Raw genomic sequence first — 6,959 nt, forward strand, 5'->3', positions numbered from 1 at the left:
AGGGGATGTATATATGTAGCTTCATACATTTAAAAAAAAACAAAGAAAAGAAAAACAAAAAATAGTAAAAAGAGCAAGAGCACAAAAAGAGGATAAATATCCGTATATACAATCAAGAACTAGATTGACCTGTCATAAACCTACTGATGCTATATCTGCGTTTGCAGATATGGCAGATGCACGATCATCATACACTTCATCCACTCCCACCTTTGGTGAGAGGTATCATCTATACCTTTCTCAGATATTCCACATGTGCTATCCTGTAATTGAAACTGAATGGGATCATATAGATGTACTAGCCACCCAGAGAGGAAAATGTTGAGGAATTAGAATGGCTAATTCGCCTATTGACCATGACTGACCCCTACTCCATAGAGGAAATATCCCCGATAGCCCAATGCTTTCCTTTTCCACAAGATGACTATCCTCGTATGGTGACATTCTTGATGAGTTTATGTGGATGGGAAAATGAAAAGGAAATATCTGACAATGATGAATGGACGGATGAAACTCATGGCACTACTGAGGTTGACTTTATTTGTTTGGATGATGCGGATAGAGGCTTAGCCTTAGGGCTAGAGCCAGGACTCTACAACATCCTCTTACCGTATCCTCAGTAGTAGTGTGGTGACTGGTAGGTAGGTTAGAGTTTTCGAGTTTTTTCTAGTTTGGATTCCTTAAACGAGTCTTTAATTTTTCACACTGATGTGCCTCTCGAGGTATAGTGCTTGTTAGTTGATTGTACAGGTTAAAAAGTTTGAGGTGGGTTCGCTTTCAAGTCCTGAGACTGCCGCAACGTTCATCAAAATATATCTACATCAAATTGCAAGCTGTCTCGTCAAATCAAGGAGATCTCCAATTTCAGGTGTAATTCTTCCATGCCCACTCTCTTTCATTTTTACTGTTCAATCAATTGCATAAACTATAATGCATGACCACATGGGAATTGTCAATGTACTACTTAGTTTTTGAAGTTGCTTGCATGCTAGTGTAAATCATTAATGAGCTTAACTTTATTGGAAATATTCCTAGGCAGCATGACGTCTTTAGTTAACCTTGGAATATGATTGTCTTAGGTCTAGGGTCAAACCATCTTAATGCTTGACACCTGGCCATGTGTGTGTTGACCTCTAGGACATAGCTTTTACCCCTTTGTCGAAAGGATGCAAGACAAATTATAGTTCAGGAGCGAAGATCAAAAGAAATAGATTTTTTTAAAAAAAGCCTACAATAAATGGCAATACAAGTCTATGATGTGCTTTAATGTTGGCCTATCGCCTTATTGATACTTGGTAGGCGAGAAGTATTCTACTCCAGACCGATGCCTTGGTTGATAGGGGGTAGCCTTGCCTAAGGTGAACTAATAGATTCCTGGATAATGCCTTGTGTTAAACATGGTACCAGGATCGATGTTAGTTTTGCCTTAGGAAGGTCGCCATTGTGTGTAAAAATCATCACGTGCATTTTTTTTAAAAAAAAGGCAAAAGGCTCCTGTAACTCTAATGTTTCTTATGTCCCTAGACTCGTGGTATTAACTTGTTCTTAGAGTAGACACAGTGTGGTCATCTGTTTATTTATTAAGCTTGGTTATTTTCCTTGACTTAGGCCAGTATAAACCTTGATTAACCTTTGACACCTTGCTAACTCTTGATTTACTTTCAATAATTATTAAACTCCTGTTAATTTGCTACACTAGCTCATTCATGTGACCCCTTAAACTAAGTTCTCATAGCAATATCCATTGTGGTCTAACATGCTTGAATTTATACGCTTTATATCTTTTGAATTCCAGCATACTTTCACTCTACTTCCCTATTTTGCAGACGGTCCACCACAACAACCCTATCGAGCTTACCATACCATAGCTTCCGAGGACGAAATCTACATCAGGAAGGGGGGTATGTTAACCTATGCGGACATTCAGACGTACTATGTTTTACGTCATTAATTTAAATATTCTGAGTCATGGGCCGGGCTTGTCGGCACCATATGTTAAGGATGAAGGGATTGGGTGATCGCCGATGAGAGGCGCACCTTGAATATCAGTAGGATAAGGGTTAGGATCGACCGGCCATATATGGGCGCCCAAGTGTGAACGGCCAAGTCACCTATAAGAGTCAAATGTAACCCTAAAATCCTCATTCTCATGTGTTGTGAATACAAGAGTGCTCTTGCCTTATCTCTTTGGTTTCCTTCTCCTGCGTGTGTGTGAGAGAGAGAGAGAGTGAGTGAGAGAGCGATCGAGCACTGTGTAGCGGCACGGCGGCGGAGAGGCGGTAGAGCGGCGACGGCGGCTCCTCCTTCACGGCTGCGACACGGGAATCCTTCAAGGCGGCGGTTGAGCGGTGAGTGACACACCCTTTGGCATTCTGTTTGAGCTTCCTTCCCTGGTTGTATGCTTGCAGCCATTCGTGGCTCGCATACGGTGTCCGGCAAGTCCCCAGCTACGACCTGTGCGGCAAAAGCGCACAGAAATTAGTTAAGCAAATATTGAATGAATGAAATTCAGAAAAATAGTAATTAAAACATCACCCCTTTTGAGAAAGATAGTTGAGGAAGAACCTTACCACGCTCAAATCTTGAATCGGGCTATGACCAAGACCAACCAACTCCTTCGTCGTCAGTTTCAAGGAAAGACGATGTGACCAGTTCAAGAAAAATACACTCAAATCACCCACCGAATTTGAAACTAAGTGGAGACCCTTTGAGTTTCATCTGAGGATCAAGGTTACAGGATTCAAGGAATTCTGTTTGGAATTCAGACCTGCAATCTAGAAGTCTTGGATACGGATCTAAGATATACTCATTGTATTCAAAAGAAAATCAAAATTGAAAACTTGCATAGAAACCCTATTTTCTTAAAGGACTGTCTTACGCCAGAATGCTGGAGGGAGCATTGGTATATGTGTTTTTCTAAGGGAAGTTCGGTTGCAATAGCTGGCGGGGAGTGTTCAAAGGACGGCTCACGTGGCAAAAACCTGCCCAGGTCTTGACCAGCCTCGGTATGGTGAAAAATGGTGTGCTTTCGGTACGATGGGCGAGGGCCGATGAAGCAGTCCCTGAGTGAAGTGCCAAGACACCTAAGGAGGATCCTGGATGGTTCTGACCAGGCGATGCACATACTCGTGGTGCTTAGGAAACCCATGCATATGTCGTGGAAGATATATATGTATGATGATGAAAAAAAATATTTTAATCTGTTATACTGGATCTCGTTGTTTGTTGGACGAACTGGTCTCGAGATAGTGAGTCCAGAGAAACCTGTTTTTGAGAAACAAGGAACTGGATGGAAATTTTGAGTTATGATATCTGTAATCAATAACTGTTTGTTCAATGGATCATTTTATAAGTTCAAGTTTTAAAGAGGAGTGTGTGCGTATTTGTTTTCTAAAGCTAAAGTTAAGAAAGGTATTCAATTATGGGTGGCTGTTGGTTCTACCGATTTCAATGGTAGGGTGGTGGCTAACCGAGTGGACGTATCGGGAGACCTAGTGCTTCTTTTGCCAAAGCAAAAGTAGCTTGCTCTCCCGCTGCTAGTATGTCCACTACCCCCCAGACTCCCTACTACGTCATCGTCATTTTGGTGAAGACAAACGTGAGAGAGTGGGGCTGGGTCTAGTCAAGGAAGGTGGGGTAGGCCTGCACCACTTGGCCCTACACCACTCGACCGACTAGTCTGCCCTAACTGAGCAAGTGGGGTAGATTTCCCCCACGGCGTCGCCGACTGGCCAAGTGGGGTAGCCTGCCCCCATGGCATCGACTAGCTTGATTGTAATCTCGCCTACATATAAGATTAAAATATTAAGACTTATAGAATGCATGAGACATTAACTTTGTGTATGTGAAAAGGTTTGAATGAACCATACTTGTGTCTAAGTAAACTGTGACTAAGCTTGATGCCCATATTGTTTATTTATAATAGATAACAGATTTGACACATCACGGTCTTGTGCGGGTTGATCGATATTACTGCTACATACATACATGAGGCAACAAAAAACAATTGCTCTAACAAAAGCCATACTTAAAGCATAGACAAAAAATATAACATGTGCTCTTTATGCATACGCTATGCATAGGGGCCATAGGCTCTTGACCTAAACCATAGCGTATGCATAGGCATATGTATAGCCTATGCATACGCTATTCATACCCTATGCATAGGCTATGCATAGCCTATGCATAGGGGCCATAGAATTTTTATCTAACCCTAATCCCCGACACCTAAGGGTGCAAAAACACGGAGAAGAAGCATAAACAAAGAGGGCTTACCTCTACTAGCCGAATCTGAATCACTACGTGGCCGGAACCCTTGGTGGTTGTTCGCTTGAATAGAACTACAACAAATAATCATAATAAATCAAACATTAGTTCATTAGCTCATAAGCACTATGCATAGGCTATGGATAAGCACTATTGCATAAGCCTATGCATAGGCTATACATAAGCCTATTGTTAAGGCTATTATGCATACGCCCTATTGTTAAGGCTATGCATAAAGCCCTATTGCAATAGGCCTATTGCATAAGGAATATGCATAGCCTTATTGCAATAGCTATGCATAGCCTATGCATAAGGCCTATTGCATAGCCTATGCATAAGTCATGTGCATAAGGCTATGCATAACGCCCTATGCATAAGGCTATGCATAGCCTTATTGCAATAGCTATGCATAGCCTATGCATAAGGCCTATTGCATAGCCTATGCATAAGTCATGTGCATAAGGCTATGCATAACGCCCTATGCATAAGGCTATGCATAAACCTATTGCGTAGCCTATGCATAAGCCCTATGCATAAGGCTATGCATAAATACCTATTGCATAAGCCCTATGCATAAACCTATTGCATAGAGATTATGCATAAGCCCTATGCATAAGGCTATTCATAAGCCCTATGCATAAACCTATAAGCCCTATTGCATAAGGCGGCCTATGCATATCATGTTTCAAGAGGCCTATTGCATAAGGCCTATTGTATAAGGCTATGCATAAAGCCTATTTCCTATTGACCTAACCCTAATCCCTGGCACCCAAGGGTGGAAAAATGCAAGGACAAGAAGCATAAGCAAAAATAAAGAAACAGGTCTTACCCTATGAGAGGATATACCCAAACCCTTGCTCACTTGAATAAACCTACAAAAAAGAAACATAATAAATAAAAAAGTTAGTCCTCATCATTGACACATTAGTAAGCAAGAAAAACAAGAGAAAAAGGAGGTGAGTACCTTAAACCTTACTCTTAATACATAAGTGAATGAAAAAATTGGTTTATATTAAGCCTAAACCCTAGCTCTATGCATAGAATTCTTAATAGAAAGCTTTGATGGAGAGCTCTCCATTAAAGCTCTCTATTGGAGCTCTATGCATTAGGCTAGGGTTAGGGCAAGGTAGAGGAAAGAGAGGGGAAGGGAGAAAGGGGAAGAAAAGAGAGAGAGGAAGGGAAAGAAAAGCTCACATTGAGCTATGTCCAAACTTTCCATGAAAGCTTGGAAGAAGAAAAAGCTTGAAGAAAACCATGAAAGCTTGAAGAAAGAAAGAAAGATCTTACCTTGGAGAGGGAAACTTGATTGATGCAAAACCTTTGAGAGAGAAGAGGTGTGGTGGGAGGAATAGTCTGGCTACAAGGGTAGGCTGTGCAAGATAGGGAAAGTAGATAGGCTGTGCAAGAGAGGGAAAGTAGATAGGCTGTGCAAGAGAGGAAAACTTGATTGATGCAAAACCTTTGAGAGTGAAGAGGTGTGGTGGGAGGAATAGTCTGCCTACAAGGGTAGGCTACAAGGGTAGGCTGTGCATGTGCAAGATAGGGAAAGTAGATAGGTATTGAAACTCATTCATGGCGGCGATTTAGGTGGGAGTCATAGTTCACAGGTCGCTGCTCAATAACAAAATTTTACTGCTAGCTTCGCTGTTGGGCAGCAAAAAAATGTTGCCATAGTCACGGTGTAGCAGCGAAACCCTAGGTGATTTTCTATTTATAGTTATGGATGTTGTTGTGTGTTTTGTATGAACCCTAAATCAATTATGGCTAGGTTAAAGATGTCTGATAGTGATCCAGAAAGGGCCAAAAGTTGGTTCCGAGGCATGGTTGAGAGAAAAAATTTGATGTGTGTGTGATTGATGCGCAAGGTCTAGTATATACGACAATGTTGTATAATAATTGAGCATGTCCGGACATATGGTCTTCATGAGGAAGTGGCACAGCCAAGTGCGGATGATGAGATGGAGGAGAACCATAGGAGAGTGCTAGGTAACATGCCATACCATTCAATGACATCGGGTAGAGTGTGGAAGGTGGCAAGGCTTCATATGAAAAGCATGGTTGAGACTCATCTTCCCCAACAAATGAATGTGGTGCCTCTACCGTTGCCACATGAGGAGGAAGAGAATCTCATCATAGATGACATGGTGAATGAATTCTTTGGATGGGAGGTCATAGATGATAGTGAGCAAGCTCCAAGGTCACAAGAGGAGGAAACTTTGCATAGAGAGGAAAGCACCCCTTTGTATGAGGGATAGGTACTCCACACTAGGAGAAAACTTGGAGCTATTAAACTTGCAAAAAACAACTTACTGATGGAGTGATGCAAGTGTCACAAGTCTTCTTCGGTAAGACCACTCATTATGTCCTCTCAAATAGAAAATGTTTCATGTTCTATATACTCTCCTTGTAATATTTTGACATATGGTTTTGTATGTTATGTTGTAGGCTTCTCAAGAAGATTCTTCCCCCTCAAAATCTATTACCAAACTCATGAGATATTTTGACATATGGTTTTGTATGTTATGTTGTAGGCTTCTCAAGAAGATTCTTCTCCCTCAAAATCTATTACTAAACTCATGAGATAGGTGTCATAAAATGGTCTCTATGCTAGGCATGGATTACACAAAAATACATGCATGTCTCAATGATTGCATGTTATTTATAGGGGTTAATAAAGATGGAACACAATGTCT

Source organism: Cibotium barometz, chromosome 61, assembly GCF_041138505.1.
Source record: "Cibotium barometz isolate CiBa-2024 chromosome 61, ASM4113850v1, whole genome shotgun sequence".
Classification (NCBI taxonomy): domain Eukaryota; kingdom Viridiplantae; phylum Streptophyta; class Polypodiopsida; order Cyatheales; family Cibotiaceae; genus Cibotium; species Cibotium barometz.